This window comes from Prinia subflava, chromosome 1 (assembly GCF_021018805.1).
Source record: "Prinia subflava isolate CZ2003 ecotype Zambia chromosome 1, Cam_Psub_1.2, whole genome shotgun sequence".
NCBI lineage: Eukaryota > Metazoa > Chordata > Aves > Passeriformes > Cisticolidae > Prinia > Prinia subflava.
The window spans coordinates 31,292,708-31,313,721 of NC_086247.1; the positions used below are offsets into that span (position 1 = coordinate 31,292,708).

The following is a 21,014-nucleotide window of genomic DNA, read 5'->3' on the forward strand; positions in this document are numbered from 1 at the left end:
AATATAAAAATAAGTTTGTATTTGCTAGAAATAAATGCATTATAAATTCCAATTTAAATACCTCAAAATTAACTGAAAAAAACCCTTATATAATTCTAAATATTACCAAGTATTAATTAAAACCATTCTTCCCCCAAAACTGGTTTCCATATATCAAAACTGCATGTGACTTCACTATCAGCCATATTCTGATATGCTAAAGCAACATAGCCAGTAACAACTGAGAAAACACATTATACATAGCACTTACTTTGCCATGAAATTCTAGATGAGTTAATGATAGATAATGGCCTACAATTCATGTGTGACATATTTTAGCAAATCTCACTGATACAGCAATTCAAGCATGCTGCATCAAGGCTGCACTAAGTATAATTAAAGGGGCTTGCAGAAAAATCAGCAGAAATTGCAAAACACTTAATGAAAAAGAAAGAGACATGCTCAGAAGTTACACAAATGCAGTGTTTTTTGACTGGTTTAACACATTTCTTTTATCAGGATTTCCAGTTAAGTGGAGAAAACAGCTAAAGTGTCTGTTCTCGTTAGTACCCTGCTACTCACCCAGAGAATTTAAATAGTTACAAAATCCTATCTAGTATCACTGTGATGGCTGCCATCTTGGCTGACACTAAGGTGAGGCACATCTTTGCAAGCTCTCTTTTAACTTTTTAAGAGGTTTACCAAGTCCGCATCCAATACCTAAGATGGTTCAAGTTAGATGTACTCTGCAGTAGTGAGTCTGTAGTAATAACAAGCTTTGCAACCTCCTTAATCAATTCCTTTCAGTAAGTCTTATGAATATACTGAAAAACAGAAGTCCTAGGACTATCTGTCTATCTGGACAAATCTGTGTGTGACTTCATTAGCAATTTCCTTTCAGTACAAAAGCTAACTTTAAGCCTAATCCTAGCCCTGCCCTTTGTTTTCTATTAAACAATCATTAATCCAGGAAAAATCTTCCACCTTAACTCATGGTAGCCTTGTTTCCTTACATGCTTTTTTGTGGAAATTTGCCAAAGGCTTCTTGGAACATTAACTGTACTGTGACAATGCCTAAAACCACAACCAGAAAGCACTGAAAGCTCCTGAGCCTGACATACCCCAGCTTTGCTACATATTGCATTGGGGTGAGGTCTGGAAGGGCTCCAGCAGCCTTGCTTCCCTCTGATTAACCCTGTTGGCAGGAGAAGAGCTATGGTATTTGCTTGCTCTCCCAAGGCAAGGCAATCAGAGAGCAGGACACAGGGAGCACATACCACGAGGACGTTCACTGAGGCACACCTATGTCAATAACACATCTCTATCCTTGCACCTAGTGATTCTTATGTAGTGTGCACTCTTGCTGCAAAAAATATTTTTATCAGGCTTTCTTTTTCACTGACCTCAGGCTGTAGTTCCACAGATTTCATCTTCAACCCTTTTTAGAAATAAATAATTTTCAAAAAAAAAAGTCATCGTTTTTACCATTTTTGATGGTCCTTTGATTTAGGGTGACAGATACAGACTAGTGAGACAGATTAGTAAATATAAACTGTAACAAGATAGTTGAAATAATAGTCTTTTCAAATACCTTCCTACTTGTGAACAGCTTGAAAGTAAAGCCAACTTCACCAGTACTATGTGGAAGAACTTAACGGGGAAAAGTTGAACAGCTGAGATCAAAACCATTTCAAACAGAGCAAGAAGAACCCTGGTTCCCTGTCTCCTGCTGCCCTTCAGACGGCTGCCGTGCCACCACAGGAAATCACCTCACTGCTGGTCACTGCAAAGGACCCCAAGCCACCTTGGGCACTCAATGGCAGCTCACTCGCTGCACCCACTGCCAGACAGACCACCTAAAATAAAAAAAAAATCTGCTCTGTAATCAAACAGCCATGGAAGCTCACAAGCAAAAGATGCTGGAACACACTCAGTAGAAATGTAGCTGATCACTAAGAAATGTCAGCACTCATTTGCTGTGGAAGAGTGCTTTTTAAATGGTGTATATCGTTTAATTTTGGTGTTCTGGTGTGATTTGGGAAAATCTAAAACAAAGTGAAGCAAAAATACACATGCAAAAGCCCTAACAGATCCTAGAGAACTTGAAACATCTTTTCCTATTAAAAATATAAATAAAAATTCAGGTGGCACATAATCAAGGAGAAAAGAAACTGGAGTAAGATTTTTCTTAAGAGATCTGGAAAAACAAGACTATTTCCACAGCAAAATATAGCCATATAGCCTGAAGCATAAACTTCACCATTATTTAGTTTTCTCAACTATATCTTCATTCACCTACTGGAAATACAAATTTGTGTAACTGCATGGATGCCGAGATCCTCTGTGTAATCATATTGCCTGGTTATGTTTTTTATTAATAAAGACCAGATATAACAATTATCTAAAGCTGAATTACTGGTTTTACTTGATATTACCTTTTCATCCTCTCACAAAAAATCCATAGGAGGAAGATAAATGTCTTTGCCCTTCTGCTACTGCTTCAGTGTAAATCTAAAGATTCAGGACTGTTTAGAATTACGTAGTTAATTCACACACAGAGATAGACCCTCTTCAAAAATTTTATCTTTGGAAGCAACAGCCAGTTCTAAATAGGAAAAATGCAGTTTAATTAGATAAAGAGACTGAACTAGTAGTTCAAACTACCTTATTAGCAAGAGCTCCCATATGAAAAAATGTGTATCCAATGCCATTTTTTGCAGGACCAGACATTATTTTTACCAGAAGAAAATTATCTGTAAGAATGTGTGTAACAGTGCCCTCTGGTGAGAATGTGCCTGAGAATGTCCTTGCCTTGTAAGGGTAAAGAGATTTTAGTGGCAGGGCTAATAAGCAATCAGATGATTTTGCAAACTGAATTATGGTATCACTTTTCAAAACCAGCAATGAAGAAGTTAGGTGTTTTGAGATTGCAATTACTTTATACTCATTTTAAATGAAAAACATTTATGCTCATTTTTTAAAACACAATCTTGTATGACGAAAGAGACAGTAGCCTTGACTAGGTGAAGATTTATGGGTGCTATAGATAGCATAGCTACTTTTATGGCTGAGAATGCAATAGATCCTAAGCAAACATTGATAAGTCCTCTATTCTTCTGAGAAGTATCCACCCACCAAGTGTCCTGACATTGGAAAGCCCCACAGTTTTGATAATAAAGACCAGCTAACTGTAGAAAACAATTTAATGTCTCAACTTAGTCAAAGACATTCATGAAATGTTTTGTGGGCAAGGGTTGTATCTTATTTTACTACTGAACAATGATCACCATATTTTCAATCCTACTGAAATCCTACTCTTTATGAAATATGTGATACATTCATCCCATAAAATACATGTATGCACATATGCATATGTATATTTATATGTAGAAAATAAATTAAAATATTGGACAGGCTTGTCACTGAACCAAGGGGGAGCATTCTACTTTCAAAAGTTTTAACTGTGACATACAACAGAAGACACTTCATAAAAAATAGTTGATACAGAGTCATGGGGATGGTCAATGCCTGAAAATAAACCATTCTGGTCTAATCATTCTTATTCCCTGCTATTTGTGATTAAATCAAGAGTAGGTTTACTAGGACTGTCATGGTTCTTCACCAGTACCTCCCAGTGATCCTACCTGCTGTCTTTGAAGCTACCATGGCAATTCATTTCAGCCTCCCCAATGCAACCTGAACTGCAACAGTGTTCTCTTTTGCTTCATCAAGTAAACCCAAACTACAGGAAGATGTTATGGCTTCTTTTGTTGACAAATGAGAAAGTGTTAATAAAAACAAGACCTCCTTCCAGGCACATTTGAGTTTCAATGCTAATTGCTGATTTGTCTAAAACACACTTCTTGAAGTGATTTCCTGATGAAATACAAACAGCTGAGATTTTATCATTCACATAAATTACTGGTGCTAAACTATGATTACTGTAAATAGTAATTATTTGCTGTAATAGCAATACCTAGAAATCCTCTGTGCTCATCTGAGTTTTCTCTCAGCCATTTAACAGTTCAAATGACCAGGAAGGTAGGAAGACTTAGAGAAGGTACTAGAGCTCTTTGTAACTACGGTGTTTATATTGCATAAGAATGAGAATATGAAATTAATGAAAGTATTACTCTAGTCAACTTCCCCATCTCATACGACACTCCTTCTTCTCACTCATATCAAGTATGTCTCATCACCTTCTTGCTCTAACTTTGGTGACTAATTAACTTCATTGTTTTTAAGGAAGGAACTTGGCAGTCCCGGTTAGTTGTTTAACAAATAACCAGATGTCCCCAGAGGACTCAAAGGAGTCACTTACAGCCAAGTTCCATTGGGTCAGGTATAAACATCAAACAAAAACCCACCTCAGCAGGTGGCAGCAAAAACTGTGGGAGGCAACAAGATTGGTAAAATGTCATCATCAAATAAAAATCTCAATTTACATGATTTAAATGTTTGGTCTATTTATTATAGAGACATCAGATATTGTAGGTCTGCATTATAGTTTATTTTTTGTCAAGTGTATGTATTGCCCTCATCTTCGACATTTACGTAACACTGCCGAACATCCAGCTGTTAACTTTCCCAAAACAGAGGCACTACCTCTTTCAAGGGTTTCAAAGCGAATTAGTTTTACACACACACACATACACACACAAAAAAAAGTGTGAAATGTTGCAAAAACAACAACAAGTTAAAATACTTTCAAAAAGTTTAAAGTTCTTCCTCCTTTGCAAATTACCACCCTGACAAAAAAAAAGACAATGGAGTAAACTGTTTTCCAAAATCTAACATGACTTTGACAGAAAATTCCACTTGCGGAAAATGAAGCCAATTTATTTTGGCAAATAAAAAAGGGAGAGGGCTGTGTAAGTTAGATCGGCAGTAGAAATATTAACTTTCCTGATCATACTTTAGCAAGTGTTAAAGACCCTAGAGCAAAGGCTACCTTATTACTGTGGCAGAAAATGACATTCGGTCTTGTGAGGCCAACAAGCATCACAGTAATATATGAAAAAATACAGCAATGGTGCAGATCAGTTTGGGGTCTGCTCTGAACCTCAGATACAGGCTAAGTTAGAAGTCAGCAAATTAAATACTGGCTTATAAACTGTCCCATGATGTATTTTTGTATAGCTCTATAAATACTTCCCAATTAAGGCAACTAACAGCATTAGACTATCCAGGAGCAAAACAGAAGAGTGAAACTACAGTGTCACTTGTCACCTTTGCTTGTTCAGGAGAAGTAAGAGCTCAATGCAGTCACATTACACAAGCATTCCTCACTGGTGAAGTAATTGGTAGCTGAAAGTGCTTGGATAAGAATGTGGCTATTTTATGCCAGACTGATAATTTTGGTAGAGTGAAAAAAAATTATCCAGAGTAGCTGCAAGCAATACTCCATGGAAATCTAGTGGAAGTAACAGAAATTGAAAAGCAAATGAACAAATATAAGAGTCCGCGTTTCTACAGAAAACCTCAGCAAGCTGGCAAAACCTGACAAAGATGTTACAATCCTCCCGTGTTCAGAGTCAATGAGATTTGACTGCGATGGATTTTTTTTTCAACTACCAAAATCAAGAACATAAAAAAGTCAGAAACACTGTCCCACTTAGGGCTTAGCCCTGGCTTGTTCTTCTCAATACAAATCTCCACATTCCTAGGGTGCAGCAAATTCCCGTGTGTGCCACCAAGGCTAGTGATGGCTGCTTTCTCTTAGAGTATTTGTAAAACAGTTAAAGGAAGTTTTCCTGAAAATAACTGCTTATTAATCAAAAGCAAAATAATTCTCTCTCTTACAGCCACACGAAAGATAGGGGATAGTTGTTTGGAAATTGGAGAGCCCTGTTGGCACTTCAGGCTTTTTTAATTCCAACCACCACATCTTTGTCAGTACTGCAGTACGATGGCATCAAGCCGACTTTATTATTCTGTTCACAAAAGTGTATTTCCCATGTTATTTAGATCAGTCACAACTTGCCCCAGTGTTTCTAAAGGAAGTAAAATAAGTATCCTATTATTCTAGCTTTTAAAACTAAACAGAAAAACAACTGGCAGAACACACAGATTTTCCTGCGTATTTCAAAATCTCAGGGTGTTCTGACAGCAACGTTGCATAGTAAATAAAGTAAAAAGAAATCATTCTAATCAATCTATTTCTTAGTCCTTTAGATGCATCATATTGACAGAAGATGGACTCTAGTTTGCTTTCTCTGCGATCACATAGATAGTAAAACACAAAGTTACAAGAAAAAGCAGGATGAATTTTTTTGTTGTTTTTTCTATCAAGTTTTTATAGTGGCTAGGTTTTCCATCTCAACTGCTCTTGTTCAAAGTAAATCTAGTTCAGCAAAAAAAAATCCCCACCTCATTTCCGTGAGAACCTAGTTATTTTTATCTACCTCAACAACCAAGCTACTCTACCTTGTCATTTCAATTTTCACATATTTTCTCTTTGTGTATTCGTTCTATGATTCAGTGAAATCTCATCTCTTCAGCCCACTGCCATAAACTACTGTCCGGAACAAAGCTCTCTCTCAAATTCAATCTCAAACAAAATGAAAAATAAAAAAATCACAAATGAGAAAGTGGACCACAACCAATCCTACAGGCCCCATTCTCACAAGGTCTGAGAGTTATTTTGCTTCATCAAGTAAACCTGAACTACGGGCCAGGTGCTATTGCTTTTTTTGTTATCAAATGAAAAAGTGTTAATAAAAACGAGACCTCCTTCCAGGCACATCAGAGTGTCAATGTTAATTGCTTATTTGGCTAAAAGGCACTTCTTGTTCTTAAGTGATTTCCAGATGAAATACAAACAGCTGAAATTTTATCGTTCAAATAACTGGGGACACAGACTGTCGCACATTTTGTAGAATTACTGCCGCTAAACTATGATTATTGTAAATAGTAATTATTTGCTGTAATAGCAACACCTAGAAATCCTTTGTGCTCATCTGAGTTTTCTCTCAGCCATTTAACAGTTCGAATGACCAAAAAGGCAAGAAAGACCTTTATGTTTATGTTATCTATACCTTAGCACAAAAGACTGCGCTGCAGAGGATCTCACAGATGAAAGAACTCCTATAGAGGAACAAATTTATTTTTGTTTCAAAATTAATTTCATTTTTTCTATGACCTATTAAAAGCTTTGTAATTTCCAATCTATGCATTATTTTTCTTCTGTTGATATGACTTTAACAGCTTTGTATTGAATACAGTATAGTAGCTTACCCAAGTAAACTAATACCTGTAACTCGTAGGACTGGATTATGAAGCTTTTCTTTCAAATACATATCTGGAGAACACCAAAAATTAAACACTTATGTAGCAGGCATTTATACATGCTGGAATTAAGCCACTGTGCGTGAACCTGTGAGTTAAAAGGACTGAGCAAAGAATCAATTAATTTCTACTGCAGAAAATACTTTGTCATATAATGGCAGCTGTAAGTCCTTTCTGCAGTCAAGAACAAGCAATTGTCAGTATCCATACTGTTCCATTGTTGAGGTACAAGCTAGGCAAGCCCATAAAATTGCTTCAATCAAGTAACACGCAAAGGGAGTTAGCACTGAATTAAAAAATTAGGGTCACACAATGCAAACATGTTTCATGAAAATGATGGAATTCATTTTACCTTCCATCACAGTAATTTTTAAATTGGTGTAACTTAATTAACTTTAGTTTGGTCAGCAGACCGATCCACAACAGACTGTGCAGAACTGATGCAAATATTCACACATGCCACATGACAGCAGCGACGTACTAGTAATAGCATATTGATGCTGATGTTCTGGCATCTCTGTTTATATTAAAATAGTTTCATTTTGTTAAAAAGTTGTACTTAGAATTCTTTATTCAGGTGCAAATTGGAAATGTTATTAATCAAGCTATTTTTCACTTCTTCAGCTTGAGGTTTTCAAAAGTTGGGCTGCAATGAAAAATTGCCAGCATTTCTTGCCGACTTTTCAAGGTAGTACCATTTTCTTACCAGGTTTATGCCAAAGTGATTCCATAAGAGTGCATTTTGTGTAGAATGAGACATTAAAAATTTTGACAAACTGCAAAACATTAAAAATAGAGCCTCTAACAGGTATATGTATACATGCCTTGTAATACATACACATTTCTCTAATTCCTCAACTCTCTCTCACTGCCTTTGTAACATAAATCTGTTGCTTCTATTTTTGCTCATTTTTCTTGTATCAGTATTTGTTTTTGTCTAAGCAGAGGATTGTGGACTCCTACAAGGCTCAGTTCCAAGCCCTCAATCTTCCCTCCCAGGTCATCACATTAACACTGCGAGTCTGAGGTCATCAGTCACCTATAATCCGAACTACCACACCAGCTCCAGTGATGCTTATTTTTAGATACTTTAACACACACAAACATACCTCCTTCTCCTTTACTCCTGATTTTCAAGTTCTCTGTTTCCTCTTGGTTTACAACACTGCAACCTGAGATGTGCCTAAAGCAAGCACCTCCTTAACCCCTTCTCTGTGCTCTTTCTCAACTGATTCCATATTTCATAGTTTCAGCATCAATCCGGTTTTTCTCCTCTCCTTCCAAACTGCATGCTGATTCCCAAAACATTTTCTGTATATAAAAATTCCTTTCCCACATAGCCAGAGTGAGCTCTTTTTTCTCCACAAACTTTGAGGACAATGGATACTCAGAATCCCAGACCCAGCAATGGAAATTTTTGCAGCTCTTGCCCCTTTTCAAATATAGTTCGACCTGGAAGTCCAACTTTGTCCATTGCCTGCTGTGACTGTTGTCTGAACTGTGATTTTCCTGGCCAGAGCAATTCCAGGTGCTGCTGGAGGTCAGTCTCTTCATTTCATCCCTTATAAAGCTGAGGTGGGAGAGCAGAGCATTAGAACCCCCCTATACACATCTTCACCAAATTCCTCATCTCGACTTTTATCTGTTTTTAGTTCAGCTATGTCTCTGTCCTAAAGCCAAGTTCTCCAGTCCTAGAGATGCACAGACTGAAATATATGCCCTAACGCACAAATGGTATTCCTGCTCCTCATTCAAGAGTAAATCACAATAACAAGAATAAATTTCCTCAAATAGCCCCTCTCTCTTTCTAAAGAATTTGCTTGTAGAAATCTACAGTAATGCAATCAGAACCTGGTATGCCATATTCTTTATGCTGTGACTGTCCACCAACAAACCACATTTAATACCCTGGCAGCTGTTCTCCTTGCATCTTTAGCAAAAGATGGTGGACTATTTCAGAGACAAAGAAAAGTAAAGAGAAAAAAAGCCAAAAAAACCTCCCAAATACATGCACAAGACATATGCAATCAGCCCTTGTATGGCAAAAACCACCTCTACACCCTGTTCTTATTAATAATTGTGTCAAGAAATAACTTGCGCACACTTTTTTTCATTCCTTTATGGCAAAACAATTCTGATGGAACTTCCCAGCTATACTAAAAATGGGAGAAAATTTATATAGTGGGAAACTCAAGATTTAACTTCATAGAGGTTTAAAAATCAACAATTTTGCTTAAATAAAAATGTACATATTTGTGATACATGTAGAAAGTCTGGAATTAATTAATTTGACATAGGTAACAATACAGACAGAATAGGCATCAGGGCTCAATCAACAGGCATCAATAAGCATGAAGAAACTGCTCAGGGAATTCAAAATGAGTGGGATTCTTTCCTTCATTACAACCAACAATATTTCCTAAAACAGCTACTAAACCTTAATGTTTTATTTAAGTAGCAGTCTACAGTAAGGTTCCCATATGTGCATCATTCCATAGTGTTACAAATAAAGTTCCTACAAACTGAAAAATGTGTTGGTCGAGACCTAGACTACTCAAAAATTTTAAATAACTAAGAAATTTAAATTTTAAATTTATTTTAATTTTAGATAATTTAATGATCTGTTAAAATAGCCAAAACACACACACCTCCTCCCAAAATAACCTACAGACTATAGAAATATTTATTGGTTTTGCCTATATTTTGTTGGAGACTGTTCTTAAAAGATAAATTTAAATATGCAGAGTTTGCTTAATTCAAAATTTCTCAATACTGATTGCATGTAGGAAATAAATATAATATAAATATAAATTTATAAAGTACATCTTTTTGAAAAGGAAGAATTGTTTAATAAAGCAGCTGTTAAATGCTTTGCATTTTTTTCTCACAACTGTGTCTACTACAGCTGCATCTGCTTTGGTGTTGCAGCACATTTTACCGCTCGATAAAGTAGGTTTCACTGTACTAATAAATGAAGCATTTCTTATTTTTTCCCACATTCATTACATATCAGATTTAAATAATGCCTATCTTTGTTTGGGTTTTTTTCTGTAAGTCATCATCAGCCTCATCCCATTTCATGTAATTCCCATGAGATTACCACAAGGAATATGCAGAAAAGTTAGTGACTCTTTTCTCACTGTAATCTTCCCAAGGCATTTCCAACACACTCACTCTGAATTTTACATAGAAGTCAATAATACTCTTCTGTGTCTTTTCTTTCAGGAACTTAACACTTTTTGCTTTAAATGTCGACAGTGCTTAAGTATAGGGTCTGTCTTTGAAACAATTTCTGTATTTATTAACATTGACCATCCACTTTCTAATGGGCGATTGCACAGAATATTTAGGAATGTATTTCATTTGGTACATTTAGTTTCCATTAAAGCAATGTAGCAGATGAAAGAAAACAGAAAGGTAGCAGTGGCGTAATACTACCTACAGCACATTGTGTATTAAATGTCTGATAGAGCACCGATTGAGAATCACTGTTCTGCTCAACTATAAACACAGGTATTTATAGACCAGTAGATATATTTAGTGTCATAAACATCCCCCCTCGTCAGAAAAATTAAATTACATACACTGTTTAATATTAGGTGGCTGGTTTGTTTTCTTTTTCTTTTATTCTTTCTTAAATTACCAGGTTAATGAGGCATATAAAATGCTTCTAAATGAATTTAAGAAAGGATGTAAGACATGCTTTATTGGAAGGCTATTGATTTTCAACAGGAATCTAACTATGTCACATACTAATAAGAGCATTACATGTTTTGTATCAGAGCAAGAAGGCAAGCAACTTTCAGACTTGTATGACTCACAGATGCAGAAAACATATATCCAAATGTATATCTCCAAATTCTGTATCTAAAAATGTAAAGACATACATTACAAGTAACTCCTAGCATTTCCAGCACAAAGATATCCTTGCACATACACAAGCTCCTCTTGCAGCTCTAAGATAACTACACCGACTCTTAAGGGTCACGAAAAAAAGCCAACAGCAGGTCCAAACAAAAATTATGTAGAAATCTGAATTCAGTGATTTTAGGATCAGGACACAGAGAAAGAAGGAAAAATGAGGACGTTTTTGGTGGTCTTTGGCAAACTAATTCCAACTGTAAATGGGAAAGCACAGCAGCTGAAATAAAGGGAGTTCTGCAAATAGGAATCACTAGCAAAACAGATATTTCTTCACATCTGAAAAAAAAAATCTTTTGACTTATCAAGGATTACAAGACATGTTGAATTCTTTATCTAGCTAAGAGCAATGGAGTATGTTTGATTTTCAAGGATTACAAGCAGCACTTGTGGCAAGCAGATGTATCCTCTGTGGAGAATGCACCACACAATCCATTTTTCCAGATTTCTAAACCATGTTCCCCAAAGTTTCTGCTTCCAGTTGTACTTGTCTGAGGTAGAGCAGAGCTCTTAAACTGAAAAATACAAATCTATTTCTTTGACCTCCTTAAATTACCAGAAAAGGCAGAAAAAGAAGCTGTTTTCATAGGAGCTTCCAAGAGCACGCTGCCTTTCTGTTTGATAAGCAGTTAAGTTCTAAACAGAAGCTTCACTACACCTATTTAACTATGTCATTTTGTCCAGCTAATAAAATAGTTATGTACCAAGAGAGTTTTTCCATCATGACCTTCACTATATGGCCAAGGCTTAAAAAGCACTTTGTTAGCTTGGACTGTTCACAATGCTGCTTTTCATCCTTTTAGAGAAAGCAAGAGCTATGACCTACAAATTCAAAGCTATAAGATGCATAAGACCACTGACCATAAAGGGTTAAAATGTTTGCTGCAGTCTCATAGATATTCTTCAGACCATTCAAAGCTGTGCTCATTTTCTACCTGCCAAGGTTTTCGCAATTCATACATGTATCTTAATTTCAGGATAGTCCTTTATACTCTCTGGAACCACAGAATCTTGGGAATTATCATTGAGAATGTCTTTCAGCCCTCTTTCAGCCTCAAATTCATCTCGGGAAATAAATTACTTGACCTACTAGATTAAAATAAGATAAAAACTCTGCTATTAAATTCTGCACTAACAAACTCATGGTAAAATTTATGTTAACATTTGAATCCCTTTCTCATCCAGAGCATGCAAAATGCTTAACATTTCCTTGCCCTTGAAATATAGACCTATGAATTGAAAGTTTCCAAGTTTTGCTCCATTATTTAAAAGATCCTTATAGATCTTTATGTATTTCAGAAAGATTACATTAGTGGAGTTGCTCGTTCTGTTTACATCCAATCAACAACATGTTGGACATGTGAAATGAGTTGTCATCCATAAATTTTTGAGCAGGCAAATGCCCCTTCCATTATATATCTACCTGTTGGATATTAAATATTTCTAATCCTTTTACCTTTAAACCTACATATACACTACTATAAAAACTTTCTATTTTTTTTATTTCCCACATCTACCAGTCAGCCTACTCTTTTTTAGCAAGAAAAGAAATTACAGATTTTGTTGACTGACTCTTCTTTTCAGCAGTGCCAGCACAGACAGGCACGCATGCAGACCTTAGCTGTGCAAGTTCAACATCCCCTTGATCGACGCGCATCTGCCTGTATTTGGACATTTAAGCAATCATCTCCACTGGGGCCCAGCATATGTATTCATGCTGGCACCATTGTTATAGGGATGATCACCTTTAGGGCAGGTGAGAGCTTAAGTGGAGAAGCAAGAGGTGCTAACGCCTTACATTGCCTTGGTTGTTTCGGCCAAGCCAGAAAATGGAAGCAAAATGCATCAGCCTGCGCCAGGGAACTTGTACACTTTCTTTTCAGCTATTAAATATATGCAAACAAAGGTATCTGAATGAAACCTGAAAAATATGGCTAGAATGGACCTTAAATTAACCCAAAAGCTCAAACCAGTCTTTCATTCCCTGAAGTAAAGAATGCCTCCGCATTTTTAACTGTAGTACGGGTCGTAAAGTCCGAGGCACCAGGGCTTTGGTTCATACTATTTTGATTTTACTCTAAATGCTAAATGACAATAGTTAAGGAAATACAGACCCTGTAAAGTGTTTTAATTTGAGGTAAGTTATTTTTGTTTTTATCCACTTTAAACTAAAAAAAGTGGTAATAAAGAAACAAAATCTATTCACAGCCCTAATGTACTACACCTGCAACTAGCTAAATGAATTTTGCATTTTTTTCAACTTAAACCTCTTCCTGCTAGTCCTGAAGCTACTTTTTGCTCTGTCGGGGAAATTCCAGAGGAAACTTCCATCTGTTTAATTTTTTTTTTTGTTTTTATTTTTGAAGACAGTCTTTTGCTGTTTATATAATGATCTACTTTTCCATACAAGACCAGGTGTCAGAACCAAAACCTTAAAGGGATCAGTTTGTATCGCTGTAACTTATCTAGAAGAGCCTGAAATTAGGCATAATAAACTAAATTTCATAATAAACCTGACTTCCTCGCTTTGTATTCTTTCCCTCCTACTATCATAGCCAAAGTTATTCATATTCCTATGATCAAATGTAAAGTTTTACCTTAAACTTATGTCTGCCTAAGTCCTGGCACTTCAAAACTGAAGTAAATTAAAAAGCATTGTCCCTAAGTCTCCCTAAAAACCTAGTTAAAACTGCATGTTCAATATTAATATAGTTACTGAAGCTCAGATAGTCAGATAAAAAGATATAAAAAAGAAGAAAGTTTAAAGCAATAATATAAGGGTAGGACACTCTAAAACATCACCAGAGACAAGAGGGTTGGAATACATTGCAGACTCTTTAAAAATGTAAATCTCTTAGAATTGCTTTGGATTTGGAGATGAAAGTCAGAAATATCACTGTTCTTCCAAAAGGCAAGAAATAAAGATAATACATACCTATTATGTAGATACTGCCTAGCACCAAAATCAGAACTAGCAGTAAAAGCTCTGCATGGTTTTCTCCTTTGTAAGTAAAAGACCTACTTCAATTTTTTGTGAGGACAAAAGAGGAAATATGGATCAAAGGGTAATTGCTCAGAAATCATGTAAAGCTCCCCATGCAGCCAACGTATGGGATCTCTATCCCACCCAATAGGGCCACTGCATGCCTACCAAACAGTCCAGCAGAAAAGGTTGTTTTCAAGTTGTTTAGCAGTAGGGAGTAGGCAGTAGCGGCAGTAGCAAGCAGTTAAGTATTTAACAATTTGGTGTACAAAATCCTATCCATTTCCAAAATCATAATTTTATCCTTGTAACTACCAACAGCAGATACAAGCTAACCCCTGTTAGGGACCAAGAGAGGAAAGGAACTGAGTATGAATGTGCAATCACAGCATGGCCACCATCTCTTTTCTGTCTAGTGTCTCTGAGTAGTGTCTAGACCTTTACTGAGGCAATTTTGTCAGATAACGTAATGTCAGTCTCTATTTCCTTGCAAAAGAAATAAATAATATCATCCTGAAGGGCATAAGACACTTTGGGGTATGATTCTGAAACAGGTGGAATCAATAAGAACCATCTTTCTCATCACAGTCATCAATTTACAAAGAAAGAAAGAAACAAGCAAACAAACTGTAGCTACAGAGGTGCAAAAAGTGCTTAAGACATATGATCAACTGGGTTGTTGTAATCAGAAATCTTCAGGCATCCAGACCAGTTCTGAGAGTATCAACTGGCCTCACTCAGTGCTGAGTGTTGATACATATCAGCAGTTAGTGAAAATGTGTTTATTTAACAAAAAAAAGGGGAAATTCAATCACCACAACTCTCTGCTAGCGATACTTATTTTGGTTAGCAAGTGACATTGCTACTGTCTCCACCAAGTCCAATCCAGGATGGTTTCGCTTAGCCATCTCAGATAAAAATTACCCTCAAAGAGAGGATTCCCATTGCAACATTTCCACAGATGCACCATCAACTGCAAGCTGAGTTGTTTTTGTAATTTCATGGGGTCTCTGTCCCCCTCTCCCACCTGAGCCGAATTCTGTTATTTAGGCAAGATACACATCAAGAAATCCTTTTCCATCAGAGAGCTAAATATAAATAAAACCCCCAGAAGTCTACAGACAAACTATATGTTAGAAATGGTGGAAATAGTGCTGTTTATATAGGTCTATTGCAGTTGGATTCCCAGATAAACAGGAGGCAAGGAAAATTCTCACAGCACCTTGTATACTGCTGACTGTAATGTATGTCCTTGTTGCCTGGATACCTCTAGTGAATTACTGAGCAAGGGTGCTAGGTTTTTTCCTTTGATCAGTATTAAATAAAAAAAATCCCAACCTCCTGCTCTATAAGAGGCAGAGGATGCACATGGAAGCTTCCCTCGCCTGTGCCAGCCAAATGCCAGAAAGAGACAAATCGAGCCTTGAGAATTTTAAATCTTGTGGGTTGCCGTGCCACGTTATGAACTAGATCTCATACAATTCATCACCCAAGTTGCAGAAAAATAGTTCAAGAACTCAAAATAATGAATTCTGTCATTTCCAATAGAAGTGTGAAGGGAGAATTATGAATGAACCTTTTAAAAACACGTATGTGGAGGGAGATTGCCCTTCTACAAAATGAAAGCAGCAGGCTTCTATTTAAATGGCCCAATCCTGAAAGCGAGACCTTTCATTTTCAATTAACTTAAATTGACAATTGAGAAAGGTTTGAAAATGTTGTTGGAGCCCTTCAGTTTGATAGATCTCAGTTCTGACATTACACACACCATTCTGACCTGATTTTTAGGGTGTGCTGTTTTAAAATTGAGAATTTGAAATGAAAAATATTTGATTCAATCAAAGCTGTTGCAAGACATTCAAACATCTTAATCTGTTCAAAATGCATTTGCCTTATTTTCTCATCCTATGTGTATAATGCATCATATGTGTATAATGCATCATATGTGTATAATGCATCACTCATTAAGATACATTAAAACCTAAGAGCGATGCCTTCCCCTCAGCCTCACATTCTTTTATGTTGCAGCAATACTTTCACTGAGAAATTTGATTTTATTACAGAATATATTACCACGTACAACACTTAACTGTTTATCAGACAAATAAAACTTTTCTTTATATTCTAAAGCATATATTCTATGCTACAAATCTACCATACCAGAGTAATGCAGTTACCCAATATGACATACCTCCTGTCCACCTGACACAACACAAGCTAATCATACTGATTTTCAGGCTTAGTATTAATTCTCAAACACAGAAATGGAGGACTTCTGAAAAGCTAAACAAATGAGAAGTGCGGCAGAGACATCCTCACAATTAAATAGTCCTTTTATCAATTAATACATGGAGTACATTGCCTCTGCTATTTGACAGATGCAAAAGCACAATCTGCTCAGCTCAGAACACCCCATACCAATTATGAAGTTGTAAATCAGTCATGAATTATTGTTTGTTATAACAGACTAAATTCCCAAATGAACCAAAAACAAACAAAAATGGATGGTTTTTTCATCATATGGGTTGCCATATTGCTAGTTCTGAATTGAATTTTTTTAGGAAGTATTTTTTAATTAATGACCTGCCAAAATTTAAATTGTTTAAAGTAATGTTATCTTTCTCACAGCCAGTGGCAATTGATGTATGTGATGCAGATCTGCAGATAACACTGATGACACTAGACATCATTTTTCCATCACAGGCCAAACCGACGGGCAACCTCTTGCAGTACAAAGTCCATATGCCCATGACATAAGGTCTGCTGTGAAGTTTGAAACCAAAGCCACGTCGAGCTTAAGGACTGAGTTCTGTTCTTGCCCTACTATAGGTTTTGGAAAACTTAGGAGAGTCAAACAGGTTTTGATTCAGAGATTCAAACCTGGGCAAGCAATACTGGGCCATTATCTTGAGGGAAGAGAGTGGCAAAGACGTGTTAAACAAGGACACTTCCGTTAGGGAATTGGTTTAGCGATAATTCTGTGCACAAATTAGAATTAAACCACTTGGCCATCCAAGGAACTGGCTGTTGTAGCTGGGCCACAAGAAATCCATTTTCCTCATTGTACCTCCCTGGTAGGAGGCAGGATGGAGGGCAGCAGTAGCTCCATGCCACCTGAAGCATACTTACAAATAGCCATCTTGGAAATGCAGACTGGACCTCTGCATTGCTCTAGTTTTAAACTTCTGCTACTAAGTACTACAATTTTTGGAAGAGATATTCCTCTTGTTATAAGAGGCAAGTTGCAGAGAAAGTTTTGCTTTGTGTTAAGGAAACACAAAGTCTGCATTCCAGGAAAAGAGTCCAAATGTGTGAGTTGCAAAAATCAAATGTGACATCGTGAACAAGATAACAGCATCCTGATCCTGTTTGGGTTTTTTTTAATACATTTATGAAGTGAGACATAGGCAGCCTGGTGTCTTTCAGTAGGAGAGAAGGGTACTGGACACAGAGTACTGCACAATGAAAATAGTAGTTTCAAAATTCTTTTTTACTCTGACTACTTCAGAAGCTGAAGGATAATGAGAAGTGTGTACTGAATTACCACTAAGAATTTTGTCCCTTTTCCCCCTACCATATAACTATGAAAAAGAATGAGAAAAACAATGAAATGACAAAAATAGTGTTCATCGTATTTGAAAAACACTTGCATATATATAAATGTTTAATATGCCTCCTATATAAGATGTAAGAACTTCTTAAGGAATATGGGAAATGACATCGCACTTTATAGTTTTCTTCAGCACACAAGACTCTTGGGCTTTGAAAGCTGTGTAGCATAGTAAGTCTGATTCACTAGCTCAGTTTTAATGAACTCAGCATCAATTAACAGAGATGCTATGTTAAATTACTCCACTTTCTTTGTAATATGGATGAGAAATCACAGTAATTCAAAACATGTGCAGTACTTTACAAGGCCTACACAAAGGAAGGTCCAATTTAACATGGAATAGGATTCACTGTTAAAAATGTGTAAAGGCGCTCTATAATACTGATACCATTGTCGTCTATTGTATACCTACAAAAATGCTTGAATATATTGTCCATTTCAGGGTACAGGAACAGATGTTCAACTCATAAATCTGAAAGTTGGCTTTCATCAAAGATACCCTGTAAACAGTGCACCTGCAGCACTGTAAAAGCTGGATCCACCTGCAAAACTCACCCTTGGATTGCTTTGCTTGTTTCATGTTTGAATTTTTCTCTTTGAATTATTTTCCCACTAAGTATTTTGGGTTTCTCTAATAAGGCATCCAGCACTATAGCCAAGTGCTACAGCTAGAACATCTCTACAATAACAATTCATCTGTTGCACAGGTGACCATGCGGGCGGGGGCGGAGAAATCAGTAAGGGAGGCAAAACAAAAGAAGCCTTTAGAAAATGTTCCTAAACCCGGTGCAAAGCCGTGACTTTGGCCGTTGAGGAGGCACAAATGCCAGCACAGCGCCGGGCAGCCGTGCGGCGCAGGGGACACGGACACGCACACACGGACACACGGACACGCACACACGGACACACGGACACGCACACACACACGGACACGCACGCACACCCCGCCCCGGGGCCCGGGGCTGCGCCCAGTGCGGCGCCTTTCCCCGCGACGCCCCTGGAGCCGATAACAGGGACACGTGACTAGGCGACTTAGAAAAAAAATTAATAATAACAATTTAAAAAGAATAACATACAATCCCCCCAAACTGGCTGCTGTCCGTCTGGCCACCGGCTGTGCCGGGCACGTCGGCCCTGCGGCGCGGCGGGCGGCGCGGGGCTGTGTCACCGGGCGGCCGCCGGCCCCCGGGAACTTACCGGCGGGGCCGGCCCGTCCCTCGGCCTCCGACGGCGCGGTCGCAGCTCAGGCCGGCGGCATCCCCCGAGCCTCCTGCCTCCCCCGCACCCCCCGGCTCCCCGCGGACGTCCCGGCGCTGGGCTGCGCGACTTGTTTGGTGCGGTGACACCGTCCTCACCATACGCTGAAGCGGGAAAGGAGGAGAAGGAGGAGAGAGAGAGTATGTGTGAGGGTGAATTAACTTTGCTCAATGGCGACAGGGCAGCAGCCTCAGCCCCAGCATCAGATCGATTTACTAAACAAACTGAAACGTGGGTGGGGACGTTAAACAGTAACCAGCGGCCTCAATGAAAACTGAAAGCTGCTGTCGCCGCCGCCGCCAGCCACTGGCCTGCGCAGCCCGCGCCCCGCAGGCGGGCGGGCCCGCCGCTCCCCTCACGGCCCGGGAGCGGCCGGCGGGAGCCGCGGAGCTGCGACGGGCCTTGGAGCCCAGCCCCGGTGCCCTCGGCCGGCTCCGCGGCAGCGCCCCCGACCGCCAGGGCGGGCAGCGGCCAGTGCCCCGCTCCCGCGGCTGTACCCCGCCGGTCCCCCTTGCGTCTGTGACAAGGGTGGGGAAGTGTCCCCCGGGCCGCCCTGCTCCGCAGGCCCCGAGCGAACCGCCGCCCGAGTCCGCGGGGCCGTCCCCGCAGCACCCGCCCGCGGCCCTCAGCTCCCCGCCGCGCTGGGTAGCCATACATTTGCGGGCGCCCCGAACTCGAATGTTCTCTTCCCGGTACTGTCTTGTCTCCACTGAAGCTGTCACGGGAGGAAAGAAGCCCCCCTTCTTTTCAGTTCGGTGCTTGGCTTTGTAAAGGAATGGGATCAAACGCGGGAATCCACTGCAAATTCTGAGTTCCCTGGGCTAGAGACACTTTGCCAGCCTCTTGGAGCTGGGAAGGTCGTGACACGAGGAAGTGCTTATAAAATAATAATTGCCCTTGTTTTCAGACACTGAACATTCACAGACTCGAAACAATAATTAACGCTTTGCTTATGATACTACCCGCTCACACCCACAGAGGTGTCAGCAAGAAGGGAAATAATTCAAGGAGGGATGGTGTCTTGTCACTTCACATATCATCCGGGGGGCCTCCTCGGCCGCGTGAAGGGCGGATATTTGGCACAAGTTTCCACGTAAGACCGACAAAAGTCCCCGTACGAAGGGGCTGCCTCGCCGTGGGTGTGTGAACACGCCTGACATCCGTACCCGCACACCCGTGTCAGTGATTTAACGACGCTCTCACAGGAGAGGGACTGCACGGGCACTACACAGGAAGAAGGTTGGAAAAAATAATATGAAAAATGTTCTCTTCCCCCAGTCTCTGAAAGCGGCCGGTGATTGATTGGTTTCCCCAGCGAGCAGATCAGCGGGTTTCCTCTACTTTCTTGCTGGCGGTACCTTGCCATGCTGTTGGATCTCGTTAAGATGGCCAATTCCTCATTTCCAGAATTTGCCCGTGAAAACTCTGGATCCAGTTTCCAGGGGCTTTCGATTGTCCCTTGAAGGGAACAAAGAGAATTTTCCTTGACAATTCCCCCCCATTACAAAACATTAATAATCACTGGAAATAATTGTCCAGATAGCCACAAGGAAGGTGTAAATACATCCAAAGCCCTCCGGTGTTATTTCAAAGGCGGTTTTTAAAAGGCCAATAAAAGTGGCCGGGGAAGACTTGTTTCTGAGGAGTTCTTGCCCATCTCCTGCCGCAGATAAAATACTGCAGGCAAGGGCAGCCCTGACAGTGAAATAAACGTTACTGCTGCTGGCTCCAGCGCGCCTCGGAGCAATCCGCAGGCACAAATAGCCGGCTTAAAAAGTGACTGTCACTTACGTGAGGGTTGTTTTTTACCTCTCTTCAGAGAATCTCGGGCATATGCCGTGGGCTAATAACCAGTTTTCCTAGATGAATAAAGAGGATGTGTCGGAGTTTCTTTGCCGTCTTAATTGGACTAAAGTTAACACGCTAAAGCCATGTGGCCATCTGAGGAAACTGTATTCCTACACTTGCATCCAGATG

The 21,014-nt window shown here is 39.1% G+C and overlaps 1 protein-coding gene across 3 annotated transcripts in view; it reads right to left on the minus strand.

Moving 5' to 3' along the window:
* The window catches only part of HNF4G (hepatocyte nuclear factor 4 gamma), a 61,272-nt gene extending 42,186 nt beyond the window's left edge, over positions 1–19,086 (minus strand). The window contains exon 1 of one of the 3 annotated variants that reach the window (XM_063392262.1): positions 18,978–19,086. The gene's annotated coding sequence lies outside the window, so the exon portion shown is untranslated. Of the gene's footprint in view, positions 1–18,856; positions 18,958–18,977 lie in introns of those variants that run through there. The other 2 variants (XM_063392242.1, XM_063392251.1) reach the window with 2 other exon arrangements.
* Positions 19,087–21,014: the final 1,928 nt, after the last annotated feature.